Below are 22,598 nucleotides of genomic sequence, written 5' to 3'. Positions count from 1 at the left end.
TTGCTATTTCTTGACTTGCTAATTTTAGAACTTGTACACTGACTTTCTATCATGATAGATGAGAACTTAGTTCTCCCACACAATTCTCCCTCAATTTCATTCCTACACTTCTCCTTCTATCTTTCCAACATAAACCTATTTTTTGTTAAATCGATATCTTGTTTATATATTAATGAATGTGCAAATATTTCTTCCCGAGTCAAGTAGTGTACTGCGACCACGTGTCCTCTTTTGTACAGTTCTTTGTTTCTTCCTAGAGTTAATAATTGCCTCCTTTATATTGACCTGATGTCCAAAGGTACTTATCATGCATTTTTTTCAGATGGTTTAACAATTCTGCTAATACCTGTCAATTTTTTCTACAGTTCCACTTTGTTCTACAGCTATTCCTCCAAGAACTTTCTGTTTTTCTGCTCCAGTCCGGATTGGCTGCTCTTGGAATTGAAACAGTGTATAGTTGTCGTCTTGAGACTTTGCTTTATCATCATTATGAATATTTCCTTTACTGCCTTCCCACATGGGATCCTCTATTTACTGAATCCCTCATCTCTTTAGTGGACTGAACCCCACTAAACTCCAACTTTTAATAACTTCTTAAGAATTCGTGCTTGGGAGGTAATTTTCTGGAGTCATTGGCTACCTGGAAATATTCTATACTATTCTGGCATGAGACTGATCATTTATTTGAGATAGAATTCTAGATTTAAAAATATTTTATTTCAGAATTTAGAAGGTATATTTAACATCTGATGTTGTTTTTGAAGAAGTTTGATATTTTCTTTTTCTTGTGTCTTTTACTTGTTTTTTTCTCTTTAGAAGACTTCAGAAACTTCCATTTATTCCTCATGATTTAACATGTCATAATGATCATGGTGGCAGGCACTGACTGGTATATATCTTTTTCTCATTTTTTGTGCAGGGCTAATCAGGAGACGAACATCCTTTGTCTTTATCCTAATCTTCTCTTTTTTCTTTTGCATTTTCACTCTTTGGAAGATTTCTTCAGTTTTTGTCTTCTGAATCATGTGAGTTTTGAAAAAAATTTTAATTATATTTTTAACTTAAAAGAGGCTTTTTTCATTTAATTTTTTCCTTTTTCATTGTAGCCTCTTCTTGTTTTGTGAATACAATCTTTCCTTTTATCTTTGTGGACTGGTGTTATTACTCTTTCTGAACTTTTGTTCCTTGCAAAATTTCTATTGTTAGATCCCCTTTTTTCCTGTTTACTTGCTCCTTTTTTCCTGTTTAAAACTTTAAAAATTAAAAAAAAAAACAACTCTGATGATTCTCAACTGTTTATTCACATTTAAGAAAGAGGCACTAAACGTTGATTTTAGAGGCTTGTTATGTAAGTGCCAGAATTTGCTGACCGGTGGGCTTTATCAGGGTGATTGGATGGAAAATAAATCTTCTTATTGAGGGAACTTCAGATATCAGTAACTGGAGTTCTTTTGGGGGCTGTTCAATTCTTCAGAGTAGAATGTTTTATTCTACTGGTTGGTGGTGGTTCAGAGTTGCTAGGTGGGTCAGAAAAAGGACTAAATCCACCTCTCCTCCTTACTCTTCACCTTCCGCCATACTTGGTGTTCTCAAGTCCGATATTGTGCTTATTTAGTTTCTCCAAAGAAAACATTTCTCATTTCCTGAAGGATAAAGGGCATGACTGACTGGCTGTGTTGGAAGAGGAGAGGCCCCTTCCGCAGACAGACTTTCCACCCATGCCCCCTGTCCAGCCAGGCATCAGAACCCAGCCCCACAGTGCTTGGTGCCGCCAAAAGCTGAGCTTTCCAGGGCTCTGTAGGGTGAGGCTGCCCGCTCCATGGACCCTTGGCTTGTGATTCCTCTCTCTGTTGACCCAGTTACCATTCTTCCTCCTTCATTCTCTTAAAAAAAATAATTGTGAAACTCTCTAATTCTCAGTTTTCCCCTCTCACATTCGTGTCCTTGGTTCGCGTCTTTGTAGTTTGTTACTAAAGGGTAGGCCGTTGACCCACAGGCTCACAGGCTTCCCTGGGGTGATGCCTGTGTCCTGGAGAAGAAGGGGATGGGTGACTGGATGTCCGTCTGGGTCTCACAGCTCCTGAATTCCCCTTGCTGGCTCCTCTTCTTCATATTGTCCCTTGAATGTTGGTGTTTCTCAGGCTTCTGCCACACAAGGACTCTTGTGGGCCCTGTGCGTGCTAAGTCACCTCAGTCGTGTCCGACTCTTTGTGATCCTATGGACTGTAGCCCACCAGGCTCCTCTGTCCATGGGATTCTCCAGGCAAGAATACGGGAGTGGATTGCCATGCCTTCCTCCAGGGAATCTTCCTGACCCAGGGATCGAATCTGAGTCTCTTATGTCTCCTGCATTGACAGGCAGGTTCTTTACTACTAGCACCATCTGCTGAGCTAAAGACAGGGGCCAGGACTACTCTCTGCTCTGCAGCCCCTTTCTCTCAGCTCGTAGCTTGGTTTTGGCTCCAGAACTGGAGAAAGAAGCAGAGAAGATGGAGGAGCAGGGCTGCTCTTTGCCAACTGCTCGAGGCCCCTGGCTCTCTCTTCTGCTCTCTCTTCCTTTGGTCTGACCTTGCTGCTTGTCTGGCCTTAAAGTGGTTTTTCGTGACCCCAAACAGCAGGGGCTCCCAGACTGGCCCAATTATACAGGCCTCATGGGAAGGCAGGCCTGTAAGGAAAACCTCTTTTTTCCTGGTCCAGCTCTTTCACCCATTCCAAAATGAGTCAGGCACCACACTAGGTGTTGGAATTACACTTGGGAGAAAAGCAGACTGGATCCTCCCTGGATCTTATCATCTGGTCCCAGGAAATTTACCAACAATAACAACAAAACAAAAGCCCGCCACTCCATAGTGCCGAAGCCCCGAGTGTGTCACTGCCGAGCTCCTGTTTCTCAGGCCTGGGGTGGGAGGGGGAGGGGGACTCATGGGGAGCGGGGGGCTTTGAGTAGCTGGCTGCTTCACGTCTCCCTGTTGTTTGCATGTTGGCTTTCCTTCCCTTGTCATTTTGGCAAAGTCCGTCTGTTCTTTAAAAAAGTCCTCCCTGACCCGCTCCCCAGCCTTAACCAAGCTCCTCCTAACCCCTCCCTCCTGATATAATCAATAATGTCCTGGGTTAGGCACTGCTGCGGGGGCTAAGGGGCTCAATGTGGGGAGACCCTGAGCAGTGTGTGGGGACATGCCGCCTTGGGTTGAGTCCTAGTTAGGTGTCCCAGCTCTCCCACACGCTGCTTTGGCTTCGGGCAAGTGAATTAAGCTCTCTGAGCCTCAATCTTCTTATCTGTAAAATGAAGATAATAAATCCACCACAAAGTGTTAGGGTGGAGATGGAATGACTATGGTACGTAACACGGGAGCATGTAACTGGCCCTTAGATATTGTCTCCTTCCCCTTTCTCCTTTTAAGGGGCTTCCAGTCTCATAAGGGGAGAATGACAAGCAAATCAACAAATGTCAGAAGTGCTGTGATTAAGGACAATGACGTACCTGCTGTTGATGTATGATTCTACTTCCTTGTCCCTCCACTTGACTGTGAGCTCCCGTGTTAACAGGGTTTTCCCCAGCACAGAGCACAGTGTCTGGCACTAGGGTTGCTCAGTAAACATTTGAGTAAACAAAATGGGAATAAAACTCCTGATCACAGTTTTATTTATTTATTTGCTGTGCTGGCTCTTCATTGCTGCATGAGCTTTTCTCTAATTGCGTCGAGTCAGGGCTCCTCTCTGTGCACTTGCGCTGTGCAGGCTTCTCAGTGCGGTGGCCTCTCTTGTGGAGCATGGGCCCGAGAGCGTGGGCTCAGTAGTTGTGGCACATGGGCACGGTTGCTCCCCTGCCTGTGGGATCTTCCTGGACCAGGGTTTGAACCTGTGAACCTTGTTTTGACAGGCAGATTCTTAACCATTGGACCACCAGGGAAGTCCCTGATCACAGTTTGATAGAGCCATGGCCAGTGGTGCCTTCTCTTCAACATGCCCCCCGCTGAACTGTTCCTGCCTTAGAGAAGGGGAAAGTATGTTTTATCAGCCATCTGGGTGAGAATCTTCCATCCTCACTAGAGGCTAATTTTTCCAAACATTATGCAAGTTTGGGACACGAGTATCTCCCACCCCTCTAGGATGATGGGAGTGAATGGACACAGATGAGGCCCCTCTAGGATGGTGGGAGTGAATGGACACAGACGAGGGACAACTCAGCTGAAGTTCTCCTGGTGGAGCAGCCCCTCTCTGCCTCCTTCCCTCTGAGCATCCAGACATGCAGACCTCCCTCCGTCAGCTTATCCATCCTCTTCAAATAAGTCTGTCTCCCAAGAACCAAACATTTTCTCTCCCTGGCCCTGACTTGGAATGAAACGACTTAGCCCATCGACAGTTTTACGGTCCCTCGCCTTCCATTCCTCTTGTCGAGTCATCACGCTGGTGAGAGCCCAGCCCGGGCTGATTTATGCAGCTCTCCCCGGCCCTGGTGTATTCGGAGTCTGGAACAATGAGACAGGGCTATCCATCACCCCTCTGTTCAGATCTCCCTGGACTCATTGGGAAGGAAGGAGGGGTGGGTGGCAGAGAAGACAGCCTCAGGGGTTCTGCCCAGAGAGCATTTGTCACATTGATCGAAGGCACAGGGCGGGAAGGGGTGGGGGGATTGGGGGCTTTTTAGCTCACCCCAAGCCTACCCTGTGACAGCAGAGATTGAGTGGAGGGGGACGAGGGTGAGAGAACACATGGGGAGGGCAGGAAGGGAATTGGAACTCAGAAGGCTGCTGGTGACCACCAGTGCTATCCTTGCGTGCTCCAACTCAGAATGTAGCAAGCAGCCCCAGGTCCAGCCACGGTGGACGACCACCAGCTTCTCCATCCTATTGGTACCATCCTATAGCCTCCTATAGCACTGTGCCCGCTGCGTGGTAGGCATGCTGCAGAGACACACATTTGTTGATTGACCAAGCCTCCCTTCCTCCTTCCTTCCTTACCTGATCTCAGGCTCAGAGACCGTTCTGAGACGTCCTGGCACACAGAAGCATGCTGCCTCTGTGCTTCTGTGGATGTGTGGGTGTGGGTCCCACGTATTCATCTGTGATGAGTGTGTGTGTGTGTGCGTGCACAGGTGCATGTGTACTGCACACATGTCCACACAAGCCCACACTCAAGAAAGAACTTTCCGAGAGTCAAGCTTCTTAAATTCTAGAGTGGATGACTCAAGCAAAACCATGGCTTTGGCTTCTGTGAAAAATTTAATGATTGAAGCCTGGGGCTGGAGGGGTGGGGACGCCTCTAAATCAGCAGTCCCCTACCTTTTGGGGGCAATTTTTCCATGGACAGGAGTGGGAGGGTGGTTTTGGGATGATTCTAGTGCTTCCCTGGTGGCTCAGACAGTAAAGATTCTGCCTGCAATATGGGAGCCCTGGGTTCGATCCCTGGGTTGGGAAGATCCCTGGAGGAGGGCATGGCAACCCACTCCAGTATTCTTGCCTGGAGAACTCCACGGCCAGAAGAGCCTGGTGGGCTACAGTCCATGGGGTCGCAAAGAGTAGGACACGACTGAAACAACTAGCACAGCACACACATATAGCATTTATTGTGCACTTTATGTTTCTATTATTATTACATCAGCTCCACCTCAAGTCATCAGACATTAAGATCCCGGAGGTTGGGGACCCCTGCTCTAAATGGCCTCCTCTACTTCTGACCCCTGTTCAGCCAACACAGGAGGGGACTGTTATGTGATTATCACCCGCAAATAACTTGAAATCGTCATTGCTCCCAAGGACCCCACCCTCTGGTCTTGGGGATCACTTCCCAGGAAACACACTGTGGGTGGAGAAGCGGCAGCCCCCACTACTCCCCAAGCAGACGGCTGGCTGCAGCGGCGTGCGGGCCGCTCCTGGCCGTGAGCAGACTCTGGGGAGAGCATGTGGTTGTCAGGAAATTAGAGGCTTTGTTCAAAGCCAGGAAAAGAAAATCGACGCCCAAATCTGGGAGCTGAAGAAAAGAGAATTCAAGAGCCGCGGGGCGGTTGTGGCTTTGTCGTGTCTTTTTTGTTTTAGTGCTGCTGAAGCAATAACATGTAATGGCCCGAGCGTCGCTGCCTCCCAGCGCCTGGGAAGTTGGCTGACCTGAGGAGAAGCCAAGGGTGGCTAATGAGTCATTAAGAGTCTTTATCAAATTAGGATTATAATCCATCTCAACATGCAGAGGAGAATGTTTCAAATTATCTGCTTTCTTAATTGCAACTCAAAGATTTGGCAGGAAATTATCATGAGAGATAACGTCTGGAAATTGACGGATTGTGCTGATGTGTGTCTAAGTTTCCATAACCGTAATAGCTGGAGAATTCATCCACACACGTGCATCATGCTGGCACTGATCCTTGGATGCACAGACACCCCTGCTGTGCATACTGATTCAGCGTACCACCCAGACAGACAGACAGACAGACAGACACAGTAAGTCTGCCCATGGCACATCAAGCCATCGGCATTTATTAGGCAATTCAGATAGGCCGAGGTTGCTAACAAATGCTGAGAGATTGGGAAGGACAAGATAGAAAAGAAACACTCCTTGGTTTTGAAAAGTTCAAAATCTGCTTGGAGATATAATGCATACTTGAAATTTTTTATTTTTACTTTTTAAAAAAATTTTTTAGCCCATACTGTGTGCTATGTGGGAGCTTAGTTCCCCCACCAGGGGCCAAACCCGAGTTCCTGGCATTGGAAGTGTGGAATCTAGACTTCCACTAGACTGCCACAAAAGTCTCTGTACTTGAAATTAAAGAACACATTCAAAGCAGTCTTCCACTGCACACTGCTAGAGTGGAAATGTGAGCATAAGAATGCAGAAGGATCCAGGACACGGGTGTCCGAATGTAGAGTTTCTGGAGAGGCTGAGTTTTGACGTGAGTGTGGCCTTTCCCACTGCAAGTTGTAATAGAGGCCAGTGGGGAGGAAAGCAGAAGAAGCCAAGCCAAATCTGTCCAGAGGTCCTGGAAAGGGTGGGGCTGGATGACACACCCTGGTTTGGTTGGAGAATCCAAGCTGAGATTAAGCCAGGAGAACTTTAAACTCACTCCTTTCTTGCCCCTCTGACCCAGCCTCACTTTCTCTGCCTGTAGAATGGGAGAGGGATCTGAAGGCAAACACCTGTAAGACCCCTGTGCGTTCAGGGAGGGTGATCTGTTCACCCATAGAGTCCAAGGGCTTAGGATGTGCCTGGTCAGCCTGGATGCTGAAGGGGAACCAATACTCTGGCACGTGGCTTAGCGGCTCTCAGTCACACACACGCTGAAGGAGGATGAATGAGTGAATGAGGGAGTGAGGAAGTGGACGTGTATGCTTTTAAGGAAGCAGCGCAGGACCGTGGTTTGGAGTGTGAGTTCTGGAGGCAGGCTGCCTGAGTCCCCTCCTGGTGATAAGTTACTTACCTAAGCTTTCATGGGAATGCTATGGGGAGTTCATGAGACATGGCATGCTGAGCACTTTACATGGAGTCTGGCACTGAACAAATAAATCCATACGTATTGGCTATTATTATTATTGGTGTCACTCAATTTTGTTCTTTTGCTAAACAAGCCGTGTTCCCCGTGCTGCTTAAGTTGGATATCTTCTTTTCTCATTAGACCACTCTTCTTCACCCTCCTCCTATGAAGTGATAAGACATGATCAGCTTCTGCTGGGGCTGTGGCCCTCTCCCCTTCCCAGAGTTGTTCCTTGGTTCTCAGAGCCCTGCCATCAGGCTGCTGTAGGTCCCAGCCACCAGAATGAAGTTGGGCATCCAGCCCTTCTGTTCAGGAGGGCCTAGAGGTTGGCTGCAGCATCAGGGGCAACAAATACAGATCGAGTTCATCCCTGGAGATGGGGAGGACATGATCCACTGGACAGGAGGAAGGATGCAGGGCGGTGATGATGACCGTGGTGAGGATGGGGATGGAGCTGAGGGAGAGGGTGGTGAGAGGGTGACGACTGTGATGCTGATAAGGTGGTTGAAAAGGATATGGGGGCTGGGTCCCTCCTTACAGATAGGAGAAGAGGTCTTGGTTTTGGAGGGGGATGTTTCAAATACTCCATATAACCCTGGGGGCAGAGGAGGGGGGATCTGAAGTCTGAGGGAGGAGGCACTGGATGTCCTGCTGGCCTCCCCTCACCCCATCACTCCTCAGCTACCAGAGTGATACGTGATCAATGATAAAAGTTTCAGCATCCAGACACAGTTACACCAGGGCAAATCCAAAGCCCAGACAAGAGGCTTTAATAAAAATTGAAGGCAAGTCACATAATAATTTTAAATTTTCCAATAGCCACATTAAAAAGGTAAAAGAAACAGGTGAAAATAGTTTTAGTAACCTATTCTGTTTAATTCAATGTATTTAGAAGACTATCATCTCAGTATCTTATTGTTGTTTTTGTTTAGCTGCTAAGTCGTGTCTGACTCTTGTGACCCCATGGTCTATAGCCCACTGGGCTCCTCTGTCAATGGGGTTTCCCAGGCAAGAATACTGGAGTAGTTTGCCATTTCCTTCTCTAGGGAATCTTCCTGACCCAGGGGTGGAACCTGGATCTCCTGCATTGGCAGGTGGGTTCTTTACTGCTGAGCCACCAGGGAAGCCTGCATTATCTCATACATATAAGCTAATTATTAATAAATACTTTGCACTCTTTTGTATACTGTCTTCTAAATCTATTACGGGCATTACGCTTACAGCACATCTCAATTTGCACACCAGTGCTCAGCAGCTTCTAGTGGCCAGTGGCTGCCAGGTGGGTAAGCACAGCTTTACATCTTTCTTCCTCAAATTTTGGCGGCTAAATTCTTGGGATGCCATTTCCCACAAATGACTCATTTTTTAATCCATTAAATATCAATTTTTTAAATTGGAAGACACTTGCTTTACAATGTTGTGTTAGTTTCTGCTGTACAACCACATGAATCAGCCGTATGTATACATGTATCCCCTCCCACGAGTGGCTCTTTCTGGCAATCATCTCAGCATGTTCCAGTCTCAATATCCTCTCTCCCAATAGTCCTCTTCCTCCGTTCTTTCAGACCGGCTGTGACACTGCCTACTTCTTGCTAGCACCTGGAACAAAGTGCAGAATCACTCTAAACTTTTTCCTGTTTCCGGTGGAGTCCCTCATCTGGAGCTAAGGCCTGGCAGCTCCCTTGAGAGCTTATATATTCGTGTGTGTGTTCATGTGTGTATGTGTGTGTGTGTGTGTGTGTATGTGTTGGGAGTGGGGGTTGGCAGAAGTAAGGCATGGGCGGGAGATGGTGCTTAAAGAATCCCCCCAAACGTATGTCGGCACCATAAGAAGGATGGGTTTTCTGAAAGGCTTTGGGGACCATATTGCTCCTCTATTAGGGAAGCCGGTTAGAGACATGACCCAATTAGCTGCCTGTCTGTGCCCAGAGGACAGGCTGCAGCCCCCGTGCTTCAGAGGGCGGGAGTGGAACGCAACGGAATACCCAGAGAGGCTTTCTCAGGGTAAAAGAAAAAAAAAAAAGAATTAGAGTCTGAGGGGCCTCGACGTCCCCTCTTGCAGCTCAGAGCACCGTCCTGGAGCTCTGCCTTTCAGATGAGTTATAGAGGCTGATTTTTCACTGCTCTGGTCCCCAGCCCCAGTCTCTGAGGGAACGTGCCTTCAGGCATTTAATCAGAAGCAGACTCTTCTCACTTGGCGCTGACTGCCGGAGCACCACTGTCCCACCTGGTTCCAGGGTTAGGAAAGGGCCTTAGGTAAAGAGTAAGCACCGTTTTCCGCTTTCCCTTGCTCCCATTATCTGTGTTTTCAGCCCTCAGAGCCTGTTGCAGCATTCTCAATAAATGCTATCTCCCATCCTCAGGCCAATTAAAGAAGCTCTAGAATAAAGGCACGGGCAAGTGCCATGGAAACCCTGGGAAAGGGCCATTAAATCTAATGGCTCTGCTTATTAGGGAGCCTCCCGTGTGCCAAGGACTGTGCTGAGCTCCTCGCCTTCAGTACGTCCTTTCATCTCCATGGGCTCACTAGTGGGATATTATCATCATCCTTATTTCACAAGGGCAGAAACGGAGACTTGGAGAGCATCAGGAGTCTCCCAGACACCTGGCTATTTCGTGATAGGGTGGAGATTTGAGTCAGGTCCCTGCAATTCCAAAGTGAGTGCTCTCTGCTGGAAGAACCAAGGAAGTTTTGAAAAGAGGTGATATTTCAGTGAAGTCTCAACAGCAGTTACAATTTTGGAAGGTAGGGTAAGAATAAAAAGTCAAGCTGAGCAAGTATGGAAAGTGTTGGGTGCATGTGGAGTGTTTTCACATCCATGAGTGCCCAGGGTGGCTGGGATGAAAGTGCCCAAACCTCTCCATTACAGTGACTTTTTAAAACATTAAGAAACTTTATATTTTAGAGCAGTTTGGGGTTCATGGCAAAACTGAACACAAAGGATGGGGATTTCTCCTATATTCTCTGCTTTCCGCCCCAACATGAACTGCTTCCCTCATTATCAACATCTCGCATCAGAGTGGAACATTTCTTATAACTGATGAACCTGCATTGCCACATCATCACTCGGAGTCTGTAGTCAGCAACAGGGTTCACTCTTGTCGTTGTACATTCTGTGGGATGTACAGGACTGATTTCCTTTAGGATTGACCAGTTTGATCTCCTTGCAGTCCAGAGGACTCTCAAGAGTCTTCTCCAATACCACAGTTCAAAAGCATCAATTCTGCAGCACTCAGTTTTCTTTATGGTATAGCTCTCACATCCATACATGACCACTGGAAAAACCATAGCTTTGACTAGACAGACCTTTGTCGGCAAAGTAATGTCTCTGCATTTTAATATGCTGCCTAGGTTGGTCATACCTTTTCTTCCAAGGAGCTGTTTCATTATAGTATCATACTAATAGGATCATATATCATACATATATCATTATAATACCATACAAAGTATTTGGCTGCCCTAAAAATCCTCTGTTCTCTACCTATTCATATCCTTTCCCCCTCTTTAGAAAGAGAGGTCTGTCTAGTCAAAGCTATGGTTTTTCCAGTAGTCATCAGCCCTAGCAACCACTGATCCTTTTACTGTCTAAACAGTTTTGCCTTTTCCAGAAAATCATACAGTTGGAATCATTCAGTGTGTAACCTTTTCAGGTTGGTTTCTTTCATTTAGTAATACGCATTTAAGTTTCCTCCATGTTTTCTCAAGGCTTGATGGTTTATTCCTTTTCTAGTGCTGAATATTATTCCACTGTCTGGATGTACCACAGTTTATTCACCTACCGAAAGACATCCTGGTTGCATCTGAGGCTTGCCAACTATGAATAAATATGCTGGAAACAAACATCTGTGAGCAGATTTTTGCGGGAATGTAAGTTTTCAGTTTATCCAGGTAAACACCAAGGAGTGTAGTTGCTGGATCTTACAGTAAGATCCATGCGTAGTTTTGTAAGAAACTATCAAACCATCTTCCGAAGCGGCTGCACCGTTTTGCATCCCCATCAGCAATGAAGGAGAGTTCCTGTTTCTCTGCATCCTCACCAGCATTTGATGTTGTCATGTTCCAGATTCTGGCCATTCTAATAACTATTCAGTGGTATCTGAATAGTTTTAATTTGCATGTGCCTGATGACATATGATGTTGAACATCTTTTCATATGCTTACTTGCTGTCTGTATACCTTCTTTAGTGAGGTGTCTGTTCAGGTCTTCTGCCATTTTCTAATCAGGTTGTTTGTTTTATTCATGTTGAATTTTAAGAATTTTTAATATATTTTGGATAACAGTCCCTTATCATGTCTTTGCAAATATTTTCTCTCAGTGTGTGGCTTGTCTTCTCATTCTCTTCATGCAGTAGTTTTAACAAGACAGATTCCCAGGCCCTTCTCCAGACCAGCTTCCTCCAGGGCTGGAACCAGGAACCCTGAATTATAAAGAGGTTTCCCAGGGGATTGTCATGCAGGAAGTCCATGGGCAGCACTTGGAACCACTGAAGCTGGAGTTGGGAGGTGTATGCAAGAATACAGGAGATGAGCTGAAAGGTGGCCAGGGCCAGAGGAGGAGGAGGAGGTAGGGAATGTGGCACTGAAAGCCATCCTTTTTATTACAAGGCTCAATAAACATTTTAGGCTAAATATTATAAGCAGTGAAAAGTGATTGAGGATTTTGAGGGGAAGCCAATGTGTGAGCCAACCTTTGTTTTAGAAAGAACATTTTGGTGACAGTATAGGGGAAGTATTGGACATGTTGGAGTAATGAGACCAGTTAGAAAATCATCAAAATACTCGAGGTGATTGGTGATAAGTCCCTAAACTGGACTGGGACAATGACAGAGAAAGAAATTCCATTCCATTCAATTCAACGAGTATTTCTACAATGTTTTTTTGTTTTTTGACTGAGCACAGTACCAGGTTCTAAGGATTCTAAGATGAAATAAGATACTGTCCCCATGCTCAAAGAACTCACAGTCTTTATGTTGAGAATAAAGGAAACAAGCACGTGGACAGTGTTCCGGACTGAATTGTGTCCCTCCTAAATCCATGTGTTGAAGCTCTAACTCCCACTGTGGCTGTATTTGAAGATGGGCTTTAAGGTGATTAAACTTAAATGAGGTCATAAGGGTGGGCCCCTAGTCCAATACAACTGGTGCCCTTATAAGAAGAGGAAGAGACACCAGAGGGCATTCTGCCGTCTGGCGTACACAATGGAAAGGCCACGAGAGGACACAGCAAGAAGGTGCCATCTTCTAGCCAGGAAAAGAGGTCTCATCAGGAACTAATCCTCGTTGGCACCTTGACCTTGGACTTCCAGTCTCCAGAACCGTGAGAAAATAACTGTCTGTTGTTTAGGCCTCTTAGTCTGTGGTACTTTGTTATGGTACCCCAAGCAGACTAATACAGACAAGTCTTTAATTTACAAGGTGATATAGACAGCAGCATAGACAGGATTCAGTTAGGCCACTGATTAGACATGTCTAAGACTCAGAAGAGGGCTTCCTAGGTGGCTCAGTGGTAAAAATCCGCCTGCCACTGCAGGAGACAGAGGTTTGATTGCTGGATTGGGAAGATGCCCTGGAGAAGGAAATGGCAACCCACTCCAGTATTCTTGCCTGGGAAATCCCTTGGACAGAGGAGCCTGGTGGGCTACAGTCCATAGGGTCGCAAAGAGTCGGACATGACTGAGTGACTGAGGATGAGCACAAGGGCTCAGAAGGGACAACTTAGGTTGCTGTTAGCTTCTTCTACTAAAGATGGATTAAGCGCAGATAGATTGAGAACATGGCCCAGAACCACGCCTGATGAACTCCAGCACTGAAGAAAGATGGCAAGAGTGGTAGGAACTCCTGTTGGTTCTAATGTTGATGTGTTGGTGACTTAAGTGACATATGTGCCCCTTTCTACCCTCTTCTTCATCCTCAGAAGGATGATGGGGGAGAGATGGTGGATATCTGAAATGAATTCTACAGACTTCATTTCTACTCTATTCCTTCTCTACTCACTGACAAAGCCAACATTTAGAAATGGAGTTTATGGAATTTGACATATTGTCGATTCACTTGTTCATTAATTTTTTTGTGAGCTGTGTCATCTGTTGGATTCTTGTATTATTATTTTTTAATGTTTTCTCTATTGGGACTTTGCCTTCTTCAACAAGAATGGAAGCTTCTTGAGGACAGGAGCTGTTATTTGAATTTCTTTGTTTCTGCCCTTTATCCTTAGCTCTAGCACACAGCTGAGCTTGGGTACAGGACAAACATTTGCTTTGAATGATTATAAGAATGGTCACATTAAAAAAATTTTTTTTTTGGCTGTGCTGGGTCTTCGTTGCTGTGCATGGGCTTTCTCTACGTGCAGTGAGTGGGGGCTACTCTCTAGCGGCGGTGCACAGGCTTCTCACTGCATTGGCTTCTCTTGTAAGCATCGGTGCACGGGCTTCGGTAGTTGCGGCTCTCAGGCTCTAGAGCTTGGGCTCAGTAGTTATGGCGAATGGGCTTACTTGCTGTGTGGCATGTGGGATCCTAGTTTCTGGACTAGGGATCAAATCTGTGTCCCCACACTGGCAGGCGGATTCTTAACCACTGGACTGCCAGGGAAGTCCCAGAACAGTTACATTTAGATAATCATTTTAAAACTTCTGCAAATTACAAAAATAGTCAAAGTAAGATATCTTTATTTAAAATTACAATGTGCATTTTAAAGCCTCAAAAGAATATTAGTGTAGAAATCACAGTATTTAAGTAGACTCCAAAATAGCTCATGGCAATGGATCTCCTGTACCGAGAGAGAGAGATGGGCAAGGAACTAGATTTCAGAAAATGAGGGGTGTGACAAGTGTGAGTCAGTGATGCATGGCCGTTGCCTGCAGCACTATTTACGGCTCAGTGACACCTCTCTGATGGGGTTAAGTATTTACATGCAGCCTGATTCTTCGCTCTGACTCTGCAAGCTACAGCAGCTCACTGGGAGCCCTGGGAAAGAGAGAAAACCCTCCCTCCAGGGATCCAGGGGCTAGTGGATCTTCCCTCCCCTTCCTGGATCTGAACTGGGCTTCCCTCTGAGAGTTTATGGCAGCCTGACCTCCAGCCTCTGAGTTGGAGAATCTGGCTGCTTCTGTACTACATAAAAAGGGCAAGTGTGTTCATTATTATTATATTATTATCAATGTATAATATATAAGTGCAATTATACTGTCAGCAGCCAGAGTTTCTGACCACAGATCAAGCTGGGGTGACATAAATACACCTAGTGAGGTCTTTGGAGGGTCTATGAGAAGCTGAGAGGATTCAGTTCTGTCTATGATGGGGGCTCCAGTGAAGTGTCTTCCACAAGCGACTTTGGAAGTGGAATGTGGTGGGAGGTGGGGTGGGGTGAGGGTGGGGGCGGGCACTGGGAGGATCTGTATAAACAGTATTTGCTATATCTGGGTTGTGATGTAAAAAAAAAAAAAAAAAAAAAGATTCAATTGCCTCCTCTGAGCAGTAGCTAATGGCTCTCATTCTTGGCCAGGAAGGAGGCAGACAAGGAATGACCCAGAGGCCTGGAAAGAGCGAAGGGGTAGCCTTCAGCTTCTTGGGTCAGCTTCTTTACCTGAAAACCTGGGCTGCTTGGGTTTCACTTTCTGCTTTCCTCACTTACATCTGTGTCTTTTGTCTAGGCTTTATCCAGGCCCCCTGCCTGGTCTGGGGTCAGGGGATCAATCGCTGCCTGACAGTGGCTGAAATGGCTCCTCTCCAGAGAGCAAGAAGCATATTTCATAGGGGAAGTGGGGTTCTCTTGTCCCTTACACAGAGGGCCACGTGCTAAGTTGTGGAAGCAAGCAAGCCTCCACCTGACACTCACTTAGTAGGACCGTAATCTTGGTGGAATGAAAGAAGGCACACGTCTGACCACACATGCTTGTGTTGGTCCTCCTCCTGTTGAATTTCCTCCCAGAAGCAGAGGAAGCCACCCCAGTAGTCAGTCCCAGGCTGTAACAGTCCAGCTGGCCTCTCCTTTTACACCACCTCACCGATCCCCAGAACTCTGCCACTTTTTAGAATGAAAATAGGAAGAGGCTTAAAACAGGCCTGCCTCGCATTTGCAAAGAGGTGTTTTACTGACAAAGCCCCCACACCTTTTTATCTCTCCCTCTGCCCCACCTGCTAACAGTCTTCCCCTGGAAGAACCAACCGCCCCAGGAAGCCCAGAGCAGAAGGAGCTCTTGAGAACAGGAATAACTAACCAGAGTGTCATCTGAGCACCTTTTCTGGGGCCAGGGTAATGAGAATTATTCAAATGCAATCATAAAAATGAGGCCAGCCAGGCAGCAATGGGGTGGAGCTGGGAGAGGAGTGGGGGTAGGGGGAAGGATTTCTTGCCAGTCTTAAGTTTCATAATTTCTGGGGAGTGCTCTCAGGGTCCACAGAAGAAAATTTCCCCGCATCTCCACCCCGCTGAACTCAAGTTGTCTGGAAGCCCCGCCTCGGTTGTCTGCCGAGGGGGACTTGGCCTGGGTTGCAGGTAGTATCCCCGAGTTCCTGGAGGGCAGGGGGTGGGGGGTCGGCTGCGTTCTTCCGTCGGAGGCCACTTCTCACTCTGAGGTTTTCTCCCGGCAGCCGGAGCCGGCTTAGACGTCTTAGAAAAGTCTCCAGCAGAGGGAGACACTCCGGCGGCTGCTCCGACTTGGAAGCGGCCGGGGCCGGGAGTGGGTGGGGGTGATGGGGGGGGTGGGGAGAAAGGGGGAGTGGGGAGAGGGGAGGTGTGTGGAGGGGGGGGCTCCGGGGGGCGGGTCCCTGTGCCGCTGACGTCCCGAGCAGTGCTGGGAAGTATAGGCTGTGTTGTCACGCCGGTGTCAGTCTGATGAAGATTGGCATCAGGTAAGCTGTCATTCATTTCCATGTCAGAGACGCTTTTGCAGGCGGCGGCGGCGCGGCGGCGGCGGGTGCTGCTGCTGCGGGCGGCTGCCTCAGAGCGCGTGTGTTTTATTCCAGTCCCCAAGCCAGAGTATTATTCATTGCGACAGGGCAAGGAGGAGAGAGGGAGAGAGGGAGGCAGCAGGGAGGAGAGAGAGGGAGGCAGCAGGGAGGAGGGAGGCAGGGAGCAGCGAGGGACGGCGGGAGCGTGCAGAGGAGCTGGGGAAGCGCCGGGAGAGCGCGGAGCGAAGCAGCGCGAGCGGCGTTGAGGCCCGGGAAGGAGGCGGCCCGCCCGCGCCCGGGCCCGGCCAGCGCGCAGCCCCGCCGCCCCGCCGCCTCGCCCCGCTCGGGCCCTTGGCGGGCGTGCATTGTCCACGAGTGCGAGGAGCGGGGCTGCGGACTCGGACCCCCGCGGGCCTAAGACACCGTAGCGGGCGGGCGGGGAGCTGCGCTCTGGGTGCGCCGGGGACCCGAGTAGGGACTCGCGCGCGGGCCGGCGGAGCCCCGGTGCCGGGAGCTCCGGGCTGGGCGCTCCGCGGGGGAGGCTGAGATCGGCGGGCCGGCTCCAGGTTCGCTTTCTTTCTCCCGGCTTCGGGCGCCCTTCGGGCCGGCGCTTCCTTGGCGCCAGCAGCTTGGAGCTGCCTTCGAGCGGCTGGAAGCCGGAGCAGCCCCAGACTCGGGCCGGGTGGCTGGAGTCCGGGAGCCGCGGCCGCGTCCTGCCCGGCCTGGGGAGCCGGGACGAGTGAGGGTTTGCAGGCGGATCCGTGGGGACAGCGGAGCACGAGCTGTGGATCAGGGAAGCCGGGATCGCAGGGACCAGGCTCGGGGACCCTAACGCGGGAGGAGCCGTTAATTTGTAGCGTTACTAGCTTTCCAAGGATTGTTGGGAGTCTTTGGCGAGGTGTGGGGAGGCGTAGGGGCCCTAGGCGAGATTCGGGAATTGGAAGCCCTCCTGGCTTAAGAACTAGGGCACGAGTTCGTAAGAGGTGGGGTCGGAAAGCGCTCAAAGAGAGAGAGCCGAGGGGGATGGGGCAGGGTCCCGAGTCTGCTGCGCAAAGTTTGCGTTTCTTTCGGGTGAGGCGTGCGGGGCTTTCCCGACTCCAGATCCAGAGGAAGAAACGAGCCACGCGGGCCGCCTTTTCCGGGGGCTCTCAGGGGAGAACCCGAGGTTCCGGCGCTGTGTGGAGACCAGGGGCTAGGACTGGGAGTAGGGAGAGGGGTGGGCGGTGGTTGTGCATCAGCCCTGAATGAGGGCTGGGCTTCGGGACGAGGTTAGAGTTCGGGTTTTTAGGATCCAAGCTGTTTTCAGAAGCCGGATCTAAGGGCCGCCGATCGAATCTGCACACCGGTCAAAGCAGGGAGCTGGAAGGCTGGAGTTAGGGGCCTGGGCTTACATCTGAGGCTGGAATCGGAGGAACTGGTGGCGGTTTTTAAGGTTTAGCCACGGGTTCACGGCTTTTTTTGGAGGCGGGGTGGGGAGTTAAAACTATTGGAATTTGGGGAGGGTCGCGCCCGGGAGTCCCCACTCTCAGTGGGTTGAAAAACGATTAGGTAGGCAATGAAAGTAGTTGATGGGCGCCATGGCCGGCGAGCCCCAAATTCCTGCCGCTTATCCCCGAAAGAGGATCTGGAGGAAAGGACTTGAGGAGCGCAGGACCGGGTCCTTGGAGAAAGATTCCGGGAAGCGGACAATTCGAAGGGGTGTTCTGGGCGAAGCGACAGGGTAGCCTCGCAGGGCCAGGGATGGATAGGGACCTTGGCGGCTCGGCGGGCTCCGGAAGCCACTTGGAGTCTGCGGGTGCAGCGCGGCGGGGTGGGTGCCGTGGCTCGCAGGGGCCGCGGCCTGCGCGGGGGGCGCTAGCAGTAAGGCCTCGCTCCAGGCCTGGGGAGTCCGGGCTGCGGCGGAGGGCGTGCTGGGCTCGAACTCAAGCGCCCGGACCGGAGCCGCCAGCTGTTGACCCGCAGGTTCTGTCTGTACTTCCCCCCGGCCTCGTCCGGAAGCCCACACGCCGGGCCGCCCGTGTGACGATCCGCTTGAGAAAGGGGGGGAGCTTGGGGTCCTCTGCCCTTAACCCTTTGCCCCAGTACTCCTCCAGCGTGTTGAAATGTTTTCCAACTAGTGGAAACCGAAAGCTTCACATCTGAAGCAGATTTAGACTATCTCCTCCTCTTCAAATTTAAGAAAATGATGGTGTCCAAACACAAGCTCTATTACGCAAAGTCCTGGTCCCTAGCCCGACCGCGTGCCCTGCATTCTGGCCTTCCCGAGGCTTCAGGACCTTGGTGGGCGGAAGGTAGGGCGGGTCTCCTGTCTCTGATCGCCCACTCAAGCTGCACCCCTCTTGGCTCTGGCCTAGCTTGGTGGGGCCGGGGAGGGGGAAGAGAAGTCCCGACTAGGAACGGAGATTACCCCTTGGGCCACTGGAGAAGCAGAGTTGGGAAGTGAACAGGAGGAAGATTTGAAATTTCTCCTTTGCCATCTCAAACCCACTGTCCCAGCACTCTGCACACACCGCGCCCCTCTCCCGGGCAGCCAGAAGGCGCTTCCGGGACGCAGAAGGCGCGCGACCCACGAGTGGCCGCGGCGGCCCCGGGGCGCCGCGGCCGCCCGGCGGCGGAGCTCCGAGGCTGTTGTTTTGCAGGCTTGGAATTCAGGCGCCCTCTCTCCCGCGGAGAGCCCGAGGGCGGGAGAGAGCCGTGACCCCACGGAGACTCCCCGGTCACCGCCTCCCGCTTTGTGAGCGCGAAAAGCATGAAAGCCGAGAGAAAGGGATGCTGTTCAGAATAAGGGGCGGGGGGTTACCGGAGGGAGATGGGCCCGGCCACCGCTCACAGTAAAATGCCTCGTGCAAATTGCACTGAAGTGTACCCAACTTGAGACTGGCTGTTTTATGATCCGTTCTGCGAGTTTACAGCTCTCTGCTTTTAAGTCCATAGATTGCTTTAAGTTAATGAAAGTGCTGCTTTCAAAAAGGGCTTTTATTGTGCGGCCCTGGCAAGTCCAGCACCTCCCCTTTACTCTTCCAAAATGGGCCTGTTTAGAAAGAGGGAGCCTCCTGGAGTTTTCACATGGACAGAGCTTGGGGGGAGGACGCCGTATGACAATGAGGATTAATAAAAATCAATGTCCAAGTCATTCGGCAAGAGGAGCTCACTTCTTTTCCAGTCCAGCGCCATCTGTACATTCCTGTCTTGCCTTTTGGACTTGCACTGAGTCTGACTGCAAATGTGGTGGGGTGCCTCCCCCTGACACCCCCCTCTCCGCATTGCTTTATGTAGGCCTGACCTTGTTCAATTAAACTCAAACTGGATTTCAGGATTTCAACTGGCTGCCCATTCAAACTGCAACTAAAATATTTACTTGGGACTGGGGGAGGGGCTTTGCCTGGCATTCAGGGAGATAGATGTGTTAAAATGTCAGGGAGGATGGCTGGGAACCTTGAGAAGACACATGGAAGGCTGTTTTCCTGGGCTTTTTTCCTTTTCTCAATCTATTTGGCACAAAAGGTGAGATGACAAGGTTTTTGACTAGGTCCTAACACAGAAACTGCAGTGGGGCTGGCCTGCGGCTTTGACCGCATGTCATAACCATTTAAACTGTGGTTAGTTGTTCAAAGCCCAAAGCTTCTCCAAGCTGGGTTTCATTAACTCTACACCAGTTGCCTGGAAGTTCGGTAGCAATAAATTGTATAAACACATTTGAAGTAAGTTAGTGATGAAATAAGGAGAATTACTGTCTTGTGAGTGGAGAATCCTGAATTCATGGAGTTCTAGCTTAACTGGAAACATACCTCCTCTTCCTTGGCCTTGATGTTTATGGGTGTACCAGAGTGTGTGTTAAATTTCTTTCTGCTATGTCCATCTTCAACCTGGGGCTGTAACTCATTAGGGACCAAGGCATGCCTAGAAAGCAAAAAAGCTGGGTTTTAAAGGGCTCTCTATTAGCCTGGTTTAGAAACCAAACCAAACCCATCAACCTGACTTCCTTACCCTGGATGAATGCAATGTGCAACAGAAACAGCAGCAGAGCAGACCAAATTAGATTTTTAAATGTTAGCGGCTTAATAATACTGTGTTGTTAGCAATTGAATTTGTTTTTATTAAAGAAACAACCTATAAAATTTATAGGCTTCCAACATGTTGCAAGATTTCCTTGCTATTTATTTAGCCTCCTCCCCCTCTTCTGAAATTCTATCTTCAATTTCAAACTTTTTGTTCCCGATTTATTTAATTTGGAGCACATTTTCTAAATTAGTTCAAGGAAGGTGAGAAATGCAGTTATAAGTTTTTCTTTTTTCCTGTGCCGTGCGGCACCAGGACAGCGATGCTGTAAGATATATATAAATGTGTGATGCAATTGCCCGAGGTGCCGGCATGTGAAGCAGAGTGTCTGGATCAAACAAAATGCAGATCAGTGTAGGGAGAGGATGAAAATGATGCCACAGAGGAAGTTACGTGGGGAATGAAATCATCACGAGCCACCGTTAGCCTTGATTCTAGCCAACACACCATGCTTTGTATGACACTTCAGATGAGATCCGTGACTTACTGAAGATTGAATTAGGCTGAGAAGCCGAATTTTGGAGGAGGAGCCTTACTGGCTGGGCTCGTCCAGGCTGCATGGCCAGGCTTGTTGCGATGAGGATCTGCTAATTTAATTAAAGCTAATACCTGGTGGGACTTCCCTGGTGGCTCAGTGGAAAAGAACCTGCCTGCCAATGCGGGAGACCGGGGTTTGATCCCTGGGTCTGGAAGATCCCCTGGAAGAGGAAATGGCAACCCACTTCAGTATTCTTGCCTGGAAAATTCCATGGACAGAGGAGCCTGGTGGACTACAGTCCATGGGGTCAAAAAAGAACTGGACACAACTGTGCGATTGAAGAGCACCAACAATGCCTGGTGCGAAAGGGAGGAGGGAGGTGATGGAGGCTGGCAGGTCAGCGTGCCGCGCGGTGTTCAGGCTGAAGCTAGGGGCCCTGGCAGTTTTATGCCCTGTGACTGTCTGGCTTCATGACTAAAGTGGCTCAGCTAGCTAAGCTTCCAGGTCTTGGTTTCTTCGTCTGCAAAGTGGAATGTCTCACACAAATTCCTCATTAGGCCCTGAGAAAGACTGCTGCCTAATCCCTCACTCTAAATAATAAAGGAAATTGGAGGGAGGAGACTTCTGAGAAGTAAAGTTGCTTTCTTTGTGTTTTCTTGCTCTGCCGAGCCCCAGAGCTGGTCCCCACAACTCTCAGGAGTTCCCAGTTAGACTTGGGTGGAGGGACTGAACTCCCGCCTTTCTTATATCCTAGAATTTGAAATACCTGCCGTGATTCCAAAATCCACCTGGACTTTTCCTGGAAAAGCAATTAACCCCGAGCTGGGGGAACCAGGGTACTGATTCCCAACAGTGCCACCTGGAGTAGCTTTCACCCATCAGATGAACACAGAATCTGACCGATCAGAAATGTTGTCTCTTTTCTTTATGTCATGGGAAGAAGAGGCTGGGGTTGGGGGTGGGGGGTGGGGGTGGGGAGCAGGGTGGGCGCTGGTCTGGAGCTAACTGCAGCTTGAACCTCGCTGAGCAGCTTCCACGCTGGCAGATCAAAGCAGATTCTGGGCCAGAAAGCCTGAGAAGTTACACCCGGCCCTTACACAAAAGTGCATATGTACTTGGAACCTCCTTCCGTTCCGGCGCCTGATTTTTCAAAGCTAGCCAGTGATACTGGAGACAGGCTGCAGTGGAATGCTTTGCCTTTAAATCTCCCTCATCCGGGGGTGGGGGGAGACTTCTTGGGGTAATTTTTCCCTCCGCACATCCTTCTCCAGTGGTCACAGGCAGCATCTGTTTCCAGTCTGATGGGGGAAGAGCTGGGACACACAGAATGAGGGTGGAGGGAGATGGAAGGCACTCCTTCCACCAGAGCTCGACTTTTCCTCGGTCCAGATCCCCCAGGAGGAAGGAGGAACCAGCCCTGGGCAGCTGGGGAAGAGCTTGCTGCCAGAGTGTTGTCTTGAGGGAGATCTGCTGTTTGGCTTGGATCTCTCACCCCCCAGCCCTGCCCGCCTGGGTTTCTAATTACAAGAAGGCTGGTTCTGCTAAGACCTATCTCACTAAAAACACATCTTAGTGTGTAATAAGAAACCCTAAACCAGGCAGGATATTTTAAAACTGAAGCAATGAAGATTAGATTAAGTTCTCCACCAAACAGCTCCGCTCTCATATTATTTTTGGCTGGAATGTGGAGAAAAGCCGCTAGCCCTAGGG

At 49.3% G+C, this 22,598-nt stretch overlaps 1 protein-coding gene across 6 annotated transcripts in view; it reads left to right on the top strand.

Annotated features, from left to right (window-relative positions):
- Positions 1-15,812: 15,812 nt before the first annotated feature.
- PKNOX2 (PBX/knotted 1 homeobox 2) overlaps positions 15,813-22,598 on the top strand; it is a 298,210-nt gene continuing 291,424 nt past the window's right edge. For 3 of the 6 annotated variants that reach the window (XM_086385521.1, XM_086385527.1, XM_086385520.1), the window contains exon 1: positions 16,218-16,312. The gene's annotated coding sequence lies outside the window, so the exon portion shown is untranslated. Of the gene's footprint in view, positions 15,957-16,093; positions 16,313-22,598 lie in introns of those variants that run through there. The other 3 variants (XM_086385524.1, XM_086385522.1, XM_086385523.1) reach the window with 3 other exon arrangements.

Source organism: Bos grunniens, chromosome 29 (assembly GCF_055505025.1).
Source record: "Bos grunniens cultivar Pamir isolate PY7600 chromosome 29, Bosgru_T2T1.0, whole genome shotgun sequence".
NCBI lineage: Eukaryota > Metazoa > Chordata > Mammalia > Artiodactyla > Bovidae > Bos > Bos grunniens.
This window is presented reverse-complemented; position numbering and strand designations above follow the sequence as displayed.